Source organism: Etheostoma spectabile, chromosome 12, assembly GCF_008692095.1.
Source record: "Etheostoma spectabile isolate EspeVRDwgs_2016 chromosome 12, UIUC_Espe_1.0, whole genome shotgun sequence".
Lineage (NCBI taxonomy): Eukaryota > Metazoa > Chordata > Actinopteri > Perciformes > Percidae > Etheostoma > Etheostoma spectabile.
This window is the reverse complement of record NC_045744.1, coordinates 18937681-18958350: the sequence shown is the minus strand read 5'-3', so window position 1 is coordinate 18958350 and position 20670 is coordinate 18937681. Positions and strand designations below refer to the sequence as shown.

General features: G+C 41.4%; 1 protein-coding gene and 1 long non-coding RNA gene across 4 annotated transcripts in view; one reads left to right on the top strand and one right to left on the bottom strand.

Annotated features, from left to right (window-relative positions):
• Positions 1-175: 175 nt before the first annotated feature.
• Positions 176-19016, bottom strand: LOC116698619 (uncharacterized). Its single transcript, XR_004334263.1, has 3 exons — positions 19003-19016; positions 17859-17861; positions 176-275 (listed from the first exon to the last, which is right to left on the bottom strand). It is a non-coding gene; the product is annotated as an uncharacterized LOC116698619 (long non-coding RNA).
• The window catches only part of rnf220a (ring finger protein 220a), a 167379-nt gene continuing 164053 nt past the window's right edge, over positions 17345-20670 (top strand). For 2 of the 3 annotated variants that reach the window (XM_032530624.1, XM_032530622.1), the window contains exon 1: positions 17345-17726. The gene's annotated coding sequence lies outside the window, so the exon portion shown is untranslated. The remainder of the gene's footprint in view (positions 17727-20670) is intronic. The other variant, XM_032530620.1, reaches the window with a different exon arrangement.

The following is a 20670-nucleotide window of genomic DNA, read 5'->3' as shown; positions in this document are numbered from 1 at the left end:
CGTGCCTTAAGGCATGCCGCAAGGAGGCATGAGGACTGCACATGTGGCCGGGGCAATACATTGCAATGTTTGTTGTCCTTACTGTGAGACGTCTAAGACAGCGCTAAAGGAAGACATAAAGGACAGCTGATTGTCCTCGTAGTGGCCGACCATTTGTAACAACACCTGCACTAGTCTGTGTCCACGACGTTCCACTTCCCGGATTGCTCAGTTGCCGACGAAAATTCCGCCGGATTCCATTCTTTTCGGCCAGATGTCTGTTACCTTCCTTTTGCCTGTGGTTGTAACGTTAAACTCCAGTGGATTTATGAGGACGCTGGTTAACTGCTCCTCAGATCTCTGCAGGGTAAATCCAGCCAATAAGATAGACTATCTGTCCATCTGAGTTTTCTGTTGCACGACTAAAACAACCTTTGAACGTACACATGTTCCACCCAAAATAAGTTCCTTCCCGACGCTATTTTGCAGCTGCACTGCAGCGCTGTCCTGTGCCTACATTACATTTAGCTCACGCTTTTAGCCAAAGGGACTTACAATTGCTATATAGCAGAGGTTTCACACCTCTGGAGCAACTAGGGGTTATCTGTCTTGCTCAGGGGCACATTGGTTGATGTATCGCAGTGGCAATCCCCCCTCATTCAGGGAAATATTCCATTTCTGTTAGTCACATGTCTGTGAAAATTGTTCAGTTTATGTCTTAGTTGTTAAATTGTTTAATGTTAATGCAAATATTTACACTTTAAGTATGCTTAAAATAGAAAGGCAGTTGAAAGGGACAGGGGTTTCTTTTTCCTGCTGAGTTTATACATAATATCCAAATTTTGTTACCGTTGTTGCTTTTACAACAGTCTTCAACACTGACATATCCAATTTGTCCATCTCTCCTGCACTCGTTCCTCCTTTTTTTCTTGCCTTGGGGTTAAGTCCTGTTTACTCATTTGACCCCACTGCTCTGCTGTTTAAAAATGCATGAACAATAAATAAGGATGCTCTCTCTCTAACTCGCTCTCTCTCCATTCATCCATCCACCTGCTCCTGTTTGTGCAGAGCTCATTTAGGCTCTTAAAGGAAATGGGAATCCTCCGTGGTGACCCTACAGCCACTGTGGTGACTAACTGATATCCTCTCAGTCAACATTTACAATTCTTTGGCTACACGCTTGGAACCCATCAGGAACTCCATGTCCCATGGGGCATTGGAGCTGATGTTTTTAAAGGGTCTGGCTGACCCCTAGGACCCTGAAGATGAGGCTCTTTAAAGATGTAGATACACTGCAGGGTATACCCCATATGTGAAGAACTTACTGGAACTACATATCCCAGAGGGCCATAGTGATATAGGTTCCTCACTTATGCCAAATTCACAAATTATTAGGAAATAGACACATTTTGTTGCAACTACCTGTAGTGTTTGTGTTTTATTTTCCTTTTTTCCTTTCCATTTTCTTTTATAATAATGGTACAGCCAACACATTAAAGACATTTGAGAGATCACAGTTTCTACTCATTACTTATTGCCAATGTAATATTTTGCCAAAACACCACACACCTTCCTTTTTTTTTCTGTCAACCCCCACACTTTGCAGTGACATCCTTTCTTACCTTTAAAAATCACGTAACATCAGGTTTCTTCTCCTGTGGATAATGAGGGCAACTACTGCTGCTGTCCAATGTTCTTGTCATGCTTTAGCTCAACACACTTATGATGATGGCAGCACATCCAAAAATCACCTTTTCAGGCTCTGTAACCAGGGACACTCAACATTGACCTGCAAAGCTAAAATTATAGGCTAAAGGGAGAAGACCTCAGGGGGAGAAGAGAGATGGTGTCAAGTACAAAAAATAACTTTTTTGCATGTCTGAAAGTCTGAATTTATATTTTTATAATTCTTATACCTTTTTAATTGGGCAACACAGCCCCTTTTGGCATTAAGTCGTATTACATTCTGGCAAAAGTTGAGCCCCAATTAAACATTTTTTGCCAGACGACCCATCGTTCTCTTTATAGTTTCCTCTGCCTCTGTGCACCTGCTGCTTCAGCGACGTGGCCTCAACAAATGAATGAGGGTGCTTCACTTTTTCCCACAGTGTTGTTGCCCGTCTGAATGCAGCCTTACAGCTTTTCTACACCTTTTTATGTTTTCAGTACACATCTGTCTCCACACGCTGTGTAGTGAATCTGCGATGCAAAGCTCTCAACGGTCCCTTTCTAATAAATGTAAAATGCCAAAAAATATCATCTTAAAGAGTGAACATATTTTTGCTTGATTTAGATTTGTATCAGTCCAATGATGGATTGTATCAAATTTATTTTTTCGCAATTCAATTGTGTGTTCAATTCAATTTGCATTGTTACACTGAGCCACAGCTTGTGCAGCTGTGGCTCAGTGGTAGAGCGGTCGACTGCCAATCGGAAGGTTTGTGGTTCCCTGGCCCCGCAGTCCCATGTGGAAGTGTCCTTGAGCAAGACACTGAACCCCGAGTTGCCCCCGGTGCTGCGCCATCGGAGAGTAAATGCATGTGAGTGTTTATCTGATGAGCAGGTGGCACCTTGTATGGCAGCCTCGGCCAGGTGTATGAATGTGTGTGGATGGTTCTTGTACATTGTAAAAGTGATTTCAGTAGTCTAGAAAAGCACTATAAGAACAGCCCATTTACATCTTACCTTTCCTCCTTATCCTCCATCTTACCTTTGCTAATGCTAATAATCCATTAAATGCACTGCATTAAATAGGTGATTTTGATGCAAAACTTCACATAATGTCAAATGTACTTTGAGTTTGTTTCAATGTCACATTCAGAGATACATCTGCATCATTAAACAGACGTCTGGAAATGGAACGCCGGTACAATAGAAGTTGAATAGAACAAAACAGACCAGCAAGGACAAACGTTTTAAAACAGCAGGAGAGCCATCAATCTTTCCCCAGATCAATTTCCTAAAGGCCGGGAGATCAGGAATAGAGCCAGAATGGGGTTAATCTGTGGAAATTATTTTGTTATTAATAATAATTTCTCAAATATCTAACGGCCGAGAAAGACGGACTGTAACACTAATCAAAGCTGATGGCAGAGTCTGTCTTTGCACATCAGAAAATGTCCTCCCCTTGATTGCTTTAAGTGGTGTATGGATTTAGTTCCTATGTATTCACTCCAAGTAAAAGATAAATGTATTAATCCCAATGTATTTCAATTAAACAGCACAATTCTTTGCCTGTGCTAGCTCAACATTTTAACCTCTAATTATTCTACTAGGAGTTTTGCTCATAAACAGTGGCATTCAGTGCCATTTTACTTGCTATTCATGGTAACTCAGCAATTTTCATTATGAAGTAAATGTACTCTGATTCAATTAAATTGCTGTGTTGCTCATAAATAGTCACAATATTATGTTGTTAATAGATTCAATGTGTGTGTGTGTAAGTGTGTGTGTGGGGGGGAGATTTTGGAGAGTTAAGAGGCATAATGAAGTAGCAAAAAGCTGCCTTCATCCCCAGACCCCTGAAACGAGCAATTATGGCTAATTTGTTCTTTTAAAAAGACAAGGGGAAGCCATTTGTCCTGGACCACACACTCATCCACACAAGCACAATGAGAGAATATTACCCCCCCCTTACAAACACTTAGGAGCTAATTATTGTTATTAGCATCATGGTTGAAATCCCTCCACAAGGACATGTCAGCACACTTCAACATCTGTACACTCCTTTTCTTTCATCAAAGAAATGAGAGAGACGGGAGGAGAGGAGGGACGAAGTGACACATAAAAATGTCCTGAGATCACCTTGAAAAGGCCTTAATCAAAATGTTCTACACTTCCAAGTCATTTTGTCTTACACACAATGACACCATTTCAGTACAGCAGTAATTGCTCCTCACAAAATATTGGCCTAATATATACATGAATATTGATTTAGCCATAAGCAGCACCATTCCCATTATAGGCAATGTTGCTCTGATTTTACTATTAGTACCATCACACGGCCATTATGGACACATGTTTACTACAATGACAATATGGTAACTATAAAACATAGATAAGGCGGTGACTTGATTTCTATTCAGGATGAATGCTATAAACACGTGTGAAGATCAATAAACTATGGATTAACTTACATACAATGCATGTCAATGGAACAGCAGGACTAAGTGAACTGTATTCTGTAACAATGGAACTCAGCGGTATGGTTTTTCACTGCTCTCCAGGTCTGGGCTGCGGTGGCAGGAGTCTAAGAAATGCAGCCCATATGTCTTTCTCCCCAGCCATGTCCTCCAGCTCTTTTTGGGCTGGTGCCAGATGGGACGTATTTAACCCTTTCATTGTGTCTGTCATGTGGTCTCCCAGTTGGACAAACTCAGACTACTTCCAAAGGTAAGCTTCTGTGAGGCATCCTGATCAGATGCCCAAACCACATTAACTGTCTCCTTTTAACACGTCAGACTAGGGCTGCACACTTAATCGAATTTTAATCGCGATCACGATTTTGACTTCTCACGATCAAATTTGCGTGATCGAGCGATTTTTTTTTTTTTTTTTTTTTTTAAAGCGTCATTTCATAGAACGCTCCGGGTTTTTTGCAAAGCCAATCTACCGCTACTACCGTCTGCTCATGAGCCAGTCAGAGTAGTTCACTGCACCCCGTGCATCTTAGTTTCAAGATGTAGACAGTCCCAGAGGACAGGGTAACGGGAGGAAAACTCAACAGATAGCAGTCGGTTATACGTTGGTATCAAGGTTTACCAGTTTGCCAGTAAACGCAACATTTGTCCCGTCTGTTGTTTTTCAGACAACAGCAGTGACCAGTGCTAGTCGGTGCTATAGCGTCTGTTAGCTAGTAGCGTCTGTTAGCTGTTAGCTAGTAGCGTCTGTTAGCTGTTAGCTCCTCTAGGACGCACCGGTGCTAATGTCCTCGCATCCGCTGCAATGCTGTTTATATGGATATGGTTTACTTTTGCGTTACGTGACCCATTTTGTCTGTAAAGCTGTGCTTGTGTGGGATCTCTCCTCTCCTCTCTCTCCTCTTACTTATCTACAGTTTAAGTTTTTTATTAACAAAGCTGTATATTGTTAAATACGAGGGGCAAACCTGTATTTGTACCAGTGTTTCCGCGGGTAACTCTGCTATCGCGGCCGCCACGGCGAAGAACACAGAAGAAGTTATTGAATGCAACTAACTTCAGTTGGTAGAGTAACAGCGTGAGAGACGGAGCTGCTGGACCTGGGCCAGAGATGTGACCCATGGCCAGAATATCATAGTTCATAAAAATGCAGCGCAGTGACGATACAGACGTTTCATACACACGTCGTGTGTATCCGCCATTCGACCCGTGCTGGACCCGTTCATGATGAGTCAGCCGTCTCTCTGAGTAGAGTCCATCACACTCCCTCTTGCAGTTATAAATAGCCTATGTGACAATAAAATTTGTTTTGGCTAAAATCAACAAATAATAGTGAAAATAATCGCGATCAAAATTTTGATCAAAATAATCGTGATTATCATTTTGGCCATAATCGTGCAGACCTACGGCAGCTAGGGTAATACCACGTAGGGACAAAGGAACACGAAGCAAGTGGGCTCAGTGTAGTCATCTCCTTTTCACTAACACACACCAAGCGTAGACCTCTCCACTGCAAACCTTCTGCACATCTCGATCCATGTTCTTTATTACACTGACTACGTTTAGATACACATAATATTCAGATTTTTGCCACTATTCCGAAAAAAACAATATTCTACATTGTAGCCGTACAAAATACGATTTCTTCAAAGTTTACCAGCGGTGGCACCTGGTTAGATTGTGCTAACACAGCATCCCTCTTTCATTCCTTAAACCAGCTTCTTGAAAAGTTCAGCGTAGAAATGTCCAAAAAACTGTTGATATCCAAGTCTTTGATAATGTTTAAAACTAGCTGTGTTTCTCCTCCTTATCGGGTCTACAGCTTTGCAAACTCTATATTGGTTTGTGTACTGCAACCATAGCAACGCACCGAGCTGACTATAAGCCTGCTGTAACAACCCTGATTGAGACGCATATTCCGAATGCCCTCTATAGTTTACGTCCAAAGAATGGCTCTAAAACCTGAATAATAACAGAATATCCTATGTCTTAATCGGAATAATGCTATATTAGGAATAAGGCCTTATTTGTAATATCCAATCAGAATATGCTGTTTACATGACTAGTATCAAATTCAGAATATTGTCATATTTGGAATAAGAGTGGAATATTGGTGTGCATGTAAACATACTCAGTGAAAGAAACAATGTCAATACAGTGTGTGACCAGTACTGCACTGTAAGCAGGGGATGGAGGATTCAGGGTTACCCAGATTACCCAGAATATGTGCCTTTTTAGATTTCTGTTCCCAAGAACCCATGTTTAGAGTACTATCTCTTATCTATAACGCTGCCCAAGTTAGGGGCTACGTATATTCCTACTAGTCTGACTAACCGTATATACGGTGCTGGGATAAAGCCAGCATTCTGTGTAAGATGTACTTCCCCTTTCGCTATCTCCACTATCTGGGTCCTAGTGCAGCCCAGGACCGTTGGTTTAACCAAATACAAGAAGGCCAAAGCCTGTTTTCACCCTCAACCAAGAATAGATAAGCGGCGTAGCCAAACCATAGTCCAGCTGATGTGTGCCGCTACAGCTGAGATTTTTACAAATGTGGAAATCATTTTATCCTCCGATGCGATTATTGTGACAATTTGTGTAATAAAACAGAGGCAGGTTCACCTTGCCAAACAACCAAGATGGGTATAACATTCCATCATTATATTTGGCCAGTTTCACATAGAATAAGGAACATGTGTGACAACAAAACAACAAAAAACAAGACTGATGACTGTAAGGAGCATACCCAATGGTTGTGTTTTAACAGTGTCAACACTTACTGACTGGATTTCATCTTCAAACTTGAAGAGACACAGTCCTTCTTGAGCACACCATTTTTATCTTTCTTTGTTATTCTAAAACACAATGGACAGGTCTAACCACTTGACTGGTTGACTTTTCCGTGTCGACCACAAAGACACACTGGAGATGCTGCAGAATAAACACACTCACACTCAGACACACAAAATTAACTGTCGTTCGCTCGTCTCTAATGCATCTGTCATTTCAGGGGTAAGCCCTTTTGATCTCTCTCTCCGTCTCTCTCTGACAGCTGGCTTGCTGCTCACTGGTCCTAAATGAATTGATATTTCTTCTGGCCACTTGAATTTGTCACTTGACTTCTCTGTGTAATCTTCACTCCTTAGTGACTGCGGTGTCTGCTCGTGTGCATGTGCTTAGAAACCTTGGTAACACAGTTCTGTGTTTTGGATGAAAACACATGGCTAATAGAGTTGCTGACTGTCAGGCCGCCAAGTCAGGCAAAATGCCTCTAGATGAACCTGTCAAAGGTGATCTCATTTTTCCTTCAAACACAACAATGAAACGTAATCGCCTGCAGAAGCATGGCTAATACAGTGGAGGAGAAATCCAAGGCTGTGTGAGTGTTCACGTGCACCTAAAGTACGCAGGCCAAGAGTTATTTTTAACTTAAATAGCAAGTACATACAGTATATTACAGAGTAAAATATCTTTTTTCTAAATCGTTTGCTAGATATTACAAAACATAGATTTTATAAATATGCCTTGTGTCTGTAGACACAGAGAGCTTTGATAAAACATGCAGGTTGGTGGTGGTGCATCATCAACTGAGAGGGTCGGAAACTTGAGCAGGCTGTATGCTGTTTATAGAAGAAGAAGAAGCCTGATTTACACAAAGATGCTTACAAAAATATCTAACTGGAGAGACAATGAGATTCGGCAACTTCTGTTGCTAAGGGTTCTACAGTCGACTCCACAGTCAACACTATGGAGTCCTTCCCCTTCCTGGGCTCCATCATCTCCCAGGACTTTAAGTGGGAGCTGAACATCAGCCCAGCAGAGGATGTACTTCCTGTGGCAAGAAGTTCAACCTGTCATAGCCAATGGTGGTGCACTTCTATACCGCCATCGTTGAGTTCATCCTCACCTGCTCCATCACCATCCGGTACGCTGTTGCCACGGCTAAGGATAAGGGCAGAGTCCTCCACTCTGCTGGGAAGGTGATTGCCGGCAATCTGCTGTTTCTCCAGGACCTTTACACCTCCAGAACACTGAGGCGGGCAGGGCAAATTGTAGTCAAATCCCTCTCACCCCGGACACAAACTGTTTAAAGTTCTCCCCTCTGGTAGGAGCCTGCGCTCCATCAGGACAAAAACCTCACCCCACAAAAACAGTTTGTTCTCCTTTGCAGTCAGCCTCCCCAACCGGGCCCCAGAACCCCTCTAACATTGACTCTTAACTACCCTATTCACCACACTTTGCACTAACCTACATCCTGGACTATGCACCTGCCCATTGCACATACTATATACTATTGCGCATTCTGCACTAAACCATTTTGCCTCCTTTTTTTCTAATGCTGTTTTCTAAACAGCTGTTTTTTGTCTAAAGTTAAATTATTTTCCCTCTTTAGTCTTTTGACAGATACATGCAATAGGTGAGATTTATTTTTAATTTGTGGAAGAAAAGATTGTATGTTGCAGGTTGAAAATGTCTGCTTAATATCAATCACCTTTAATCCCCATAAAAGGGGCTACAACAGAAAGATAACCTAGTGACGTGGAATTTTTTTTATTTATTTTGATCTCTTTTCTGTATATTATGAGGTCATCTGTAGGTGACCTGGCGGTGGACCAAAAGAAGCATTTATGTAAATCAGCTTAGAAAATGTAAATTGTCATTAATATGTTTTTTAAAACCAAATCACAGACCCACTCAATCTGCTTTTCTCCCCCTGGCTTTGCTTCAATCTTTATATATATTTATATATATATCTGGCTGTCTTTGTGTGTCTCTGAGTCCAATCACTCCATATCTCTATCAAATGCACTCTTGAGGAATATGGCACAATAATATTCAGCATAAAATCAATGGCTTGTTTAATTTAAACAGGGAGGAAGTGGGAAGGCTGGGTAATTGCAGAGAAAGGCCCACAAATCAGCCGTCCTTGTTATCCCATTTGACGGACCATTAAACGTCTGCAGGAATAAACATTATTTTTAGCTTAACTACCAGCTTCTGCTGGCTATAGAGTAGATGGACAAATCATTCTGAGACAAAAAAGATAAAAGTGATCTTAAGAGGTACAAAAGTCTGTTTGTTTATGCCATCATTTTAGTAATTACAATTTTTTTTGTTTTTTTTCTTTTTATTTAGTGACAGCTGACACTGTGTAGCATATGTGAAACATGTTTCAGCTGTCAAATACAGATTTTACAAAACACTAGTTATTTCCATGCAGTTAGTGAATGTGCTGAGTGAAAACAGGTCATACATACAGTATTTAAAGCAACATTGTTTGACTTTTGAAAGAATAAATTGCACATTCTTTCTCTTACTCAATTCAGTACTCACGGGGGGTTTCCCACTGTAGCTCAGCCATATCACCTGATGATCTAAAGCAATTGACTCAAGAGAATATGAGGACAATCAGTGACCGCTGTTCAGCAAAAGTTACAGTATAATCTACTTTATTGTAAAAGTTAGTTAAGTTCTATTACGGTACATCAGCACACATTTTTGTATCATTAGCCCTGTTCCTTTCCCTTACCCACTAATGCTAATAATGCCAGCAACATCTTTAACATAAGTGCTGTAAGCACAGACTAAGGTAGTGCATTCATTTCAAGAAGTGGTGCTATCACTGCAACCTCAAGCTCGATGAGGGACAACAATGTATTATACAGTGTATGAGGGTGTAATACGACAACAAAGAACCATTGCAATGTCTCCTGCGTAACGTGTGATTGAACAAAACTCAATTTGTTCTTTTGATGAAAGGCGTTGCCTCCTATATGTACTGTAGGAATATCTCGAACCAAGTGTTATCCACCACTATTGAATATTGAGACCAATGCAGAAATGATTCACATGTTCTGTGATGGTCACTAGAACTGTATTGAAGTCCAGAGAAAAACCTACAACTTCTATCTTAAAATACAATACAAATTCTAAACTTTATTTTCAATAAGAGGTACCACTGTGTGTCTGATTTCAAAAATGAAAACAGAGCTTCTAAAGACCTCATACGTACTCATTTTTGGGGTTCATAATTATATTTAGAGGTTGGACCAGAATAGGTTTACATGGTTTGATTTTCAAAAAAAAAAACACCATATTTTTTGTTGTACTGCACATTGCTGCAGCTCCTCTTTTCACCCTGTGAGTTGGCTTCCTACGTGTTCGAACCCGAGTCTGAACTCGAAACACAGGCAGAACAACCCGAACCAGCTTTGCAACCTCAACTGGAGGAAGATGAATCAGAGTGGTTAGTTATTTAAACGTTAACCAATTAGTCTTTCAAACGTAACATTTTTATTCCGCACGGTCTCCTGGACATGGCGGTACAACTATCTGAACTCTTGGGGTCTTTCAGGGTGTGCCACACTAGCAGCTAGGCGAGCATTACAACCTCTGTTACCAGGTGACGCAAAATGCGTGTCCATCACGGAAGTAAAGGCTGGAGTACAACACAGCTGTTTGAGCCGTTTGTGAACAGTGTTTTCTGTTGGAGATGGTAAGTCTCTTTGGGGTGGACTTTGGGCTTTTTAACTTTGTAAACCTATTACAGGAACTAAAAAGATATATAACACAATAAAGGAAAGGGAAAAGGCCAAAAAGCATAATATGAGCACTTTAAGACAAGTAGAGTGATGCCTTGATTGGAATGGTATGCCATTGAATGCTGCTTGTTTGGCCCACCTCCGCTACACAAACCCCAAATTTGGATTTTTCTGACTATGGAAAATATGGCTTTCAATGTGAGCAAACAACCAGACAATGATTTCATTCAAGAAAAAAAAAGATAATGTATTTCCAGTCATCAAAACCATCCTATCAGCAGCATGGACAGTTTCAGCTCAAGCAGTAATATGGAGATTACTTGGACTATGAAATAGGATGGTTTTACTAGATGATGATAGGAGGCCACTTCACCATCTTCACCTGACTGACTGAGGAAATTACTCTTTCTCTATGTGTCACTGTAGTAGCCCCCCCCCCCCCATATATTTATCTCTGTTTGAAAGAACAAAGCTGATGTGTGTTAGATACTCATGTAACTACACCCCCCTACCCCTCTCTTATTTTTCATGGATAAGACATTTTTTTTTATATGTTGCCCTGGATAAATGTTCCCCTGGGGAGTTGCCAGAAATTAACTTTGTCTGGTCTTTAATTACAGTACATGTGCTTTGATGCATCTCTCACACCCCCTAAACCCCCACATCACCCTTCCCAGCCCACCCCCAACACTGTCATTTTCAAAGCTATTTTAAGACAATGTGTGATTATCTGTGACATTGCTTGACATGTGCCTCAAGACTGTCTCTCTCTTCACTATCTCTGTTCTCTCCCTCTGTCTCCCGCTCCATCTCTCTCTAATCAAAAAGCCAAACCATGCAGACAGCTCAGAGCAAATAACAAGTCACTCCCCGCGGATGTTTGAAGATGACAGAGCGACCCGAGTGACGAGGGAGGAAATACACTCTTGATGTTTCCCTGGTCTTGAAGCCAACACAATATTTCACCCCCCTATTTTTGCACCATTATTATTTTCAGATTTTGTTGTCGTCATCCATGGAAATAGGATTATTTGTAATCTAACAATGGACATAGAATTTTGTACAAATGCTTAGATTGGTAGAAGCCATCCCCCAAATGCCAGGAATTGTTTAGAAAAAGTAGGGATCAAGCAGGTTAAGAAATCTTGAATTATGGATTTGGCCAGTTAGTCGTGAGACTTAAACAACAAATAGATTTGGTTTCCATCAAGTGTGCCATCATATAAAGAATAGCCATGTGTCATTATTTATAAGGTAAGTGTGTCAACATGATTCAATCATGTACCAAGATCATGATCAAATTGCTATCATAAAGGTTTTTACAAATTTTTCTATTTCTTACCACAATTACACGGTTTTATATATTTATACTACACATTTTTTATATATATATATAATATATATATATATATATATATATATATTACCTTAACCCAACAATCTATTTTCTATACATTTCTAATATTCATCAGCTGCCATATATTTCACCCACTTTTCTTCATACAAACCAAATATAAAGACGGAGAATGTTTTTTTTGTTTTTTTTAAATATACAGCAGCCAAATCTGTAAGTGACAACTGGGACAAATTCCACATTTATATTGAAGCGAGTTTAGATGGCAAGCGGTGAAACATTGATGTAATTACCCATCTACCTTCCCTCAGATTGTTGCCCATGTATCATAGCCAGAACAAATACCACATAATTACATAATTAATCAGATCATGTATGTTTCCTTTCCCTTTCTTCATTTTTTTTGTTCTTTTGTACACGAGTCAAATGCATGTAATCACTTGTTCTGTAATGTAATCTGATCAGGGCCATGTAATTCTTCATTTTCCAACAGCTCCCTGGAGCAACGGATCTGAGAGCGACATGAATGTGGCGGAGTCTGTTTCCCTCCTCTCTCTCTCTCTCTCTCTCTCTCTCTCTCTCTCTCTCTCTCTCTCTCTCTCTCTCTCTCTCTCTCCTCTCTCTCTCTCTCTCTCTTTGCTTTGCTTTCTCTAAATGTGGCTCCTTCAGTGTGGTTAACCGCTTGGCTGTGTAGCTGCTGGCAGCTGCGCCTCCCGCCACAAGACAATATCTGTCCTCCTCAGTTGTCTCTCCATCTATCTAACCATCCATCCATGCTCTACTTCCTTTTTCTCCTCCCCGTCCTCATCTTCTCAAGTCTGCTATCCCCCTTCGTCTTTCTCCTCCTCATCCTCCTCTCCTCCCCTTTTGTCCCTCACTTCTCCTCCCTCTCTCCCTCCCTCCCTCCCTCCCTCCCTCCTCCAGTGGCGACACCAACCATCAGGTCCCATCTATCTGTGTGTACGTCAGCAATTAGAGCGTCGTGGCAGCCAAATGCCAGCCATGTCCCCAAGCTACACACACACACTCAAAGGCTATGCCCTGACAAACAGCGAGAGAACAAATCACACCATAATTTATAATCTCACTGCGCTTAAATCTCATTATATTACAGACATATGGATTTGGCGGCATGCACGGCTGGGGAGCCGGTGCTATAAATTCCACCAATCGTAAATTATTAAAGGAAAGATAGAAATGACCGTCGCCTGTCCAGATTAGCTGTAAATCACCCTCAAACATGGTTTGTTTAAGGAATTAAGTCCCACGTGGTGTAAAGGACCTAACAGGGTATTACTTTCGTTGCTGGGTGTTAGGGAGGGTCAAGTTTGAGCTGCCTTAAAATATCAAAGGATTACGGGTTCAAGTCATAAAATAGACCAGGGCTTTCTGCTCGGAAACCTTGTCTTTATCTGTGTATACACCAACCAGTAAAAAAAAAAACTGAAAACCTTTTTTTTTTTCTCACCCGATTGCTAGGCTTCACCATTTAAAGAAAATGCCTGTTGGCCAGGCCGACGAGCAACATGAACAAAGCAGAAACCCACAGCTTGTCACACCCTCTCCACTCTGCTTTCCTCAGTCCAGCCCTCCTAGCTCAGTTTTGAAAAAGTGGAATTCAATTTAAAGATAAACCCGGCCAAGCAGAGGTGAAAGCAGGCAGTGCGAGGGCAGCCCCGGCCCTCTGCTGTCAGCTTGACTTCTTATTATCACGCCGTCATTTCAGAGGAGATGTCAGGGGTTTCATAACACAAGGACATGACTCAGTTCAGATGGATGCTAAGAAAATCTCCTGAAAACCAGAACGAGCCCTGATGTTAACCTGTGTCTGCTGACATGCAATGTTGTACACTAATGGCATGTCACCAGCCAGGGGAGGTGTGGGAGAAGATGAGTTTTCAGCCATGTCTTGGATCTGGGTTCATATACTTAACATGTTAATGTATTTATTGATACTGAGAATAACATAAAAGATAAATTATGTAATGATAATCTATCTAAGGCAGGATTCAGTTAGATAACACCGCATGAAAATTGGAAGCCCTTTCATTTAAATGGGACCAGTGTGTTAACTGAACAAATACTTGTAAGCGCGCATTCCTCGTAGATTACTTGTTACATGTAAACACCGGATTTCTACTGTTGCAAAATGATTGCTGCAGTGATAACTTTCCAGAGTTAAATTTCATGAGTTAAAATCCTTCCTCATATTATAATCCCCTGTACATTGTTGTATTTTTCCTTATTGATCTATCTATCGGACTTCCTGGATCATATTTTATTGTTTCGCCGTTAGGTACCTGGCACAACACACTCCCACCAACACAGGGCCTCACAATGTTGACAATGCTGTTTTCAGTCCAAACGCCCAATATCTTCGTTTATGTTACTATTATAATCCATCCAACCTTGGTCTGAGCTTTTGTGGACAAATAAAAGATATTCTAATCGTTACCAAATATATATTTTCATTTGGGTTTTTAATCTCTGAATTGTGGAGGGGGCATGTCTGCATAAAGAGATGTACTCATACTGTCATAATGGGTTGGTTCACCCAAACAAGAGAAACAATTTCTCGGATTTTACGACTGGTTATTAATGTGGCAACTATTTTACAGTACAAATACACGTGTGGCGTTCCGATTCGGCAACATTTTCACCCTTTTTTGACAGATCCTGCTGCGTTGGCACCTCCACTGTGACACTGGACTGGTCTCATTCAAAGGAATGGGAGGGCTGTGTCTTTTCTCCGGACTAAAGTCAGGCTTTGGTCAATCCAAAAAAACATGCTGTCAACAGAAGCTGTTCTCAGTGAGGTGTACAGAGTACTGTAAGACCCTGATTCCGGAAAGAGTTGGGTCTGTAGAACCTTTGGAATATATCCTTTCAAAGCTGTGAGCACAAACACAATCCCCTTCACGTCCATTTGTGCATTGGTGTGGAGGCAGAGATAGATATCTAAAAACTTAGGCAAATATAACTAACCTATCTGCATAGCTAGTTAGGTTAAATCTGCCCTAAAATCCCATATTTCTTACACACCTTTAAGCAAATCCATAGTATCCCTTGTGCCTCTGATATCTGCATGGGGAATGCCTTTGCTTGAGAGTGGGGGGGGGGGGGGGGGGGGCATGCAGATGCCTTAGCAGTGCAACAGGTGCTATCAAAGTGCTTCCTAGTCAATACACACAGAGGCAGCATTTAAAAACATCAGAGGGTGGGACTGAAGAGTGGCATTAGACTTTGAATAGAGAGGGATCTAATACATGGATGGTCCTCTTCCTCAGTCAGCCCATTGACTCCAAACTGAGCCTATTAGCAAGACAACACAGCACTAATGGCACTGCTACTGCCCCTCATGTCTATGGAGACCACACACACACACACACACAAACCTCTTCACTTTTCCCACGCTATTGTTACCTAAAACATTGGTATATTATAGCGTGGAACCTGATCAAAATCCCATTTGAAAACCGTCACATCTTGTATGATGGACTGTAGGTGGGAGACATCAAATTTGGGAAGAAAGTAGAATCAGTCTTTTTGGCACTCCCGATCTGCAGAGCAATTTATCTACAATCTGTCATACTACTGCAGTAGCCCAGTATTTCATGAATTAATGTCATGTGAATCAAAAAATAAAATGCCCTTTTCCCACTAAGTGCCCTTTCCACCGCACATTGTTTTGTGTGCGTGATCCAAGAAATGCAAAGTGATTAGTTTATCATAATCCATATTTGCTTGATTGTAAGAACTTCTTTTATGTCCCTGTTAGATTCAAGCCATGCCCATGTATTTGTGCCATTCAGTCAGAAATAAAAAGTTAGTGTGAAGCTTTGAGCATTGGTCAGTTCCACATGTGACCAGCAGGGGGGTGTAGTGGAGAGGAAGACAGCTGGACTGGAGGCTTCTCTTCTCCCTCAGTCTGACAGACACATGCATACACACTTTATGCTCAAATTACATATTAAATTTTCCCCTAACAAATCTAGAATTCTACAGGTGTAATATTCCAGGGCTAATAGTTGGGTGTAAAACGTGTGTTTTGCCTTTGCCTAGTTATTTCCCCCATGATTAAGTCTGATAGTTTGTTACACTGCTGGTCAGATTGAAGATGTCAGTGCGTTGTCACTTATGGAAGAGTATGTGCTGTCAGGAATAATGTGCACATCATTTGAATAGAAAGCTAGAATACCAAAACAAAATTGATAACTTAATTAAAAACCATCACAGATGCCAGGGTTTATTTCTATAAAAATGATCCAAGAGCGGTTGCACAAAAAAAAGTTTTACATGAGGTTTGGGGAATTATAAAATAGCTCACGAGTATTTGGCTCGACTTTTCCCAACAAATGTAGCCTACACGCTTCTCCATTTGTAAATGTCTTGAAAGTTGAGGCTGATCCGTGCTTTGCCACACAGCTGCCGGTTTAGTGAACTTCCCTCGGTCTCACTAACTTCAGTCTCTAGGACGCACTTTATAAGAGTGTCTGGTCCACCTCTTTTTGTTAAGAGGTGGACTTCATTGACTTTATGGCAAGCAGTCTCTCCAGAGAGAGAGAGAGAGAGAGCGAGAGAGAGAGATAATTCATTCACTTTGCGCACAAAGCGCAGTGGAAATCACCCAGGGGAACGAAACACCAGACGGAGGGGAGAGGCAGAAGGGTGGGGGTGTTGAGAAACAGTGTCCACGCATGCACACGGACACTAGAAAGCCCACTCCGATTCTTTAATTTCCTTGTAATCACTCTTAATTTTGTGGAAATAGAAGAAGAAGAAATCCATATTTTTGTTATATTGACTTTATCGGGGAACAAATAAAGTCACTGCATATTTTATCTTGCAAAGGACACAAATGTAAGACATGAACACTGAACATCTCGCGCAGGAGAGGAAACAGTGATCCAGATTTTCTGAAGGCGATAAAAAAAGCAGTGTTGGAGCAGTGTGTGGTCAATTTGGTATTCGGAGAGGAAATAAAACTCACATTGAAATGAATAAGCAGCAATGATCTTTAGATTAAAGTGTATTGTTTTTATACAAGGAAAAAGCAGAGAAGTGTTCTCTATCTGTGTGTGTGTGTGTGTTTGTGTGTGTGTGTCTGCCAGTCAGTCACTGAACGAGCAGAGCGCTGCGCGGCAGCACTGCACCTCGGAGCGCTCTGGACTCTGGACACCCCCCTCCCTCCCTCCCCATCCACCCCCACACTCCCCGCTCTGCCTCGCGCAGCCCAGCTCCAGCCTCACACACGTCGCTGTTGAGCACTGTGAGACCCCCACCCCCTCCCCTTACACCACCACTGCCTGCCACAGTCTCTGCGATCCTGCGCTCCCTCACCGCCTTCACTCCTCTTTCCTCTCACTGATCGTCCCTCTCGGTGTTTCAGCGGAGGGGCTGCACGCGCGATTGCGCTATTGATACCCACTTTACACTGTGTCTAAGGAAAGTCAGCCTCTCTCTCTCCCTCGCTCTCTCTGTCCTGCTCTCTGGCTGCGCTTTGGTAACCTCACAGGGAGGTGTTAACTACTTTTGCTTCCACAAAGCGCCTCCCGTTATCTCCGGTGCTGCTGCGCAAGAGCCTGAAGGGCTTCTGCTGCTGATATTGCCACTCCGCAGAAAAGTTTTCGGTTTGTTGTGAGGATAAAAAAAAAACAAGAAGCCGGAAACCGAGGAGTCGTCTGCAGAAAAAGCGGATTCTACCACGGCGAGGTGAGTAACACTGACTTTCTTTTTGTTGTTGTTGATCGGTTTGAAGCTCATACAGTTTGTGTTTCCACGCCTTTTTCGAGTTCCGCCGCTTCTTTGTGTTTTGGGAGCGGATATTGAGTCGTTTCAATAAACTTTCTCGCTTTGGTCGCTGTGCGCGGTGGCGCTTCCACGCGTAAAAAAAAATCTAATAAATAGAAAAGTCACGGCACGGTCTGTCTCCGTTTGGACACGGACTTCCACGCGTGTGCGCGCGAGTGCGTCTACGTTTATATCTGTTAATGTTTCCCTAGGTAGGTGGGTGTGTGTGTGCATATCAGAGGTTCCCGAACAAGAAAGTGGTTTCTAGAAGACAAAAACTTGAATAGTTCAGTATAATGCGTGTGCCAATGCCATTACGCTTACCTCCCCATCACCAGACATTAGCTCATTACAAGTAGTGCACGGTCACACACTGCAACTAATATTACAACTTTTTACAGCTCTTCTTATTGATTTGGTCATAGCGTTTGATGAAGGTGGGTTATGTCCTTTCAGATTTAATGATTAGATAATTGAATTATACTCAAACCTCCCAATACAAGAGTTACACATGTATAACTTTATTTGTGATCCCGAGATCTTTCCCCATCACCAATAATGACCGTTAGTGTGCAGGCCTGCACTGATTATATTTAATTCAAAGTTGAGTTTTAGTTCTAGTGGTTAGTTAACCGCATTTCATGATGACATTTGGCTTCAACTGCCGTACTGTAATAATGATTCATTTTCATAATTATCCCTCTTACACCATTAATTATTAAATGCGTTTTAATCTTTAAAGTCGTTTTCAATGTCTATTTTTATTCAACCAAATGTGATCGTAGCAATTAAAACTAAATTACCAAAACACTGAGAAAAAGAACAACACTAGAGAAAACCCTGTCCTATAAGCGTGTGTGACTGTAAGTCCTCAAATGCGCAACAAATTATTCTCAATTTCTCTCAAAGAGAAACAGACGGCTTGAATTAGGCGACTTGCTGCAACATGGGCGTGCACGTGCGTGCACACACACACGCACGCACACAGGCCTACACACAGTTGGGAAACACCTGTTAACTAGGGAGCCACTATAATTTACATCCTCCCCCTAAATAAGCTGCGCCCAGCCAGAGGAAGTCCCGGGGGCCTCCCAGCTCCATGGCCGAGCACAGTGAGCCAAAATCGGCTTCCCCAAAACGCCAGGTCCCGCTGCTGCTACGTCGGTAGTACCGGATACAACATTCACTAATCATTTACGTTTTGGCGTTCTACCGTGTCTCATCAAGAAGAAAGTATTACACTTTAACCAGAACTTAAGGTTTTTTAATTTTTTTAATTTTTTTAATCATTTTTGGCAAAAACGTCCACACCTTTGTTTTCTCTGTATTTGTGTGTTGTCCCGCGTCAGATCATTTATATTGTAGACACGATAAATGCAATTTAAATTGTTTTTATTTCCTTTTTATTAAAATAAGTTAGTTTGTATTCGAGTGGCGGGCGCAGACAATGAAAACTGTGACTTTATTATTTAGTTTGACTCACTGCTTCTAATCTTTTATAGTCGAAGAAATATTTCACTCATTTGTGCTCCCTCCTTTATTTCTCTGCTTGTGCGCCCGCCTGGTCTTAATCACATCGACGCCGTCTATAAAAAATAAAAAAAATAAAAAATAAGGAACGACCCCACTGAAGCAGACAAGTGAGCGTATACGCGCCCGGATCAACGCGCACTGCAGCACAAAGCCGCAACCCCTCAGAACAGTATAATAAAATTACTAGTGTGGGAAAAATGCAGCAAACCTATTAGTGGTAATTTCCAAGTTGAAAAGTCCTCTCACTGCCAGCAATAAATAGCGCGTAAAAACACACTATTGGAGCGAAGGTGCGCCCGGTGCGGGTCATTGAACTCCCCGCACTGTGAAGATTGAATTATAGTTCCTAAAAATCACAACTTCCGAATCCAGATCCAGTGAACCCAGCGTGATGGATCCCTTCCAAATTGATTGTATTGATTGTCCGATCAACCAGCCCTGACTTCTAACGACCGGCCGAGCCTTTTCATTTCCCAACCACACACATTAGCGAGCAATAATTATCTTTTAAAAGTGGAACATTGGGCAGGAGGACAGATGTTACAGAAACAAATGTGTTAAATTGCTTCATATAAAGTGAATAGAATAGCCTACAGTGATGGTTTATTTCCGGTAGTTTGAGTTTAGCATATTTCTTATTAACACAGTTTGCTGATAAAGAAAAATGAGCATTTGTAATTATTGACAGGCTATATGAGACACACAGCCCATTCCTCTTCCTGTATATATAGATATAGCCTACCTCTACATGCATTCACATTCATTGAATCAGTAATTTTGATAATTACTGTAAAGCTATATATATTTCTCCAGTTAACGCGAAGCAGTTTAATTCTTTTTTTCTTTTTTTTTTAATAATACGTTTGAAATAACATATTAATGAGACATTCAGAGCGATATGGCAGATTGATTTCTGTTACATTGCTTTCCTATTAGGTGTGAAAAGTGGGCTATTTAAACCGTCATTTAAATAGGCCGGTGTTTATGATTAATTAGGAGAAATTAAAGTAGCATTTTTTTTTCTCTCTCACACACACACACACACGCACACACAAGATTGTATCTCAAGTCTATTTAAACGTTCTGTGATCTTGCTGTCCATTTAGAGTGATGTTTTCAGTTCCTGGATCATTTTTATTATTTTATTATTCTTTCGAGATCAGTGGTTAACAGGCCGCCGCTCGTTTCCCTCTAACATTACAACGCGCTATAGAAGCCTGATATTTGTATTGATATGTTTCTATGGAAGCTGGGTTTTGATTGCAACTTTTGGGTGTTTTAATTGTAAGTTTCCATGCGCGTTCCAGTCTGTTTGGTAATAATTCAGAGACTT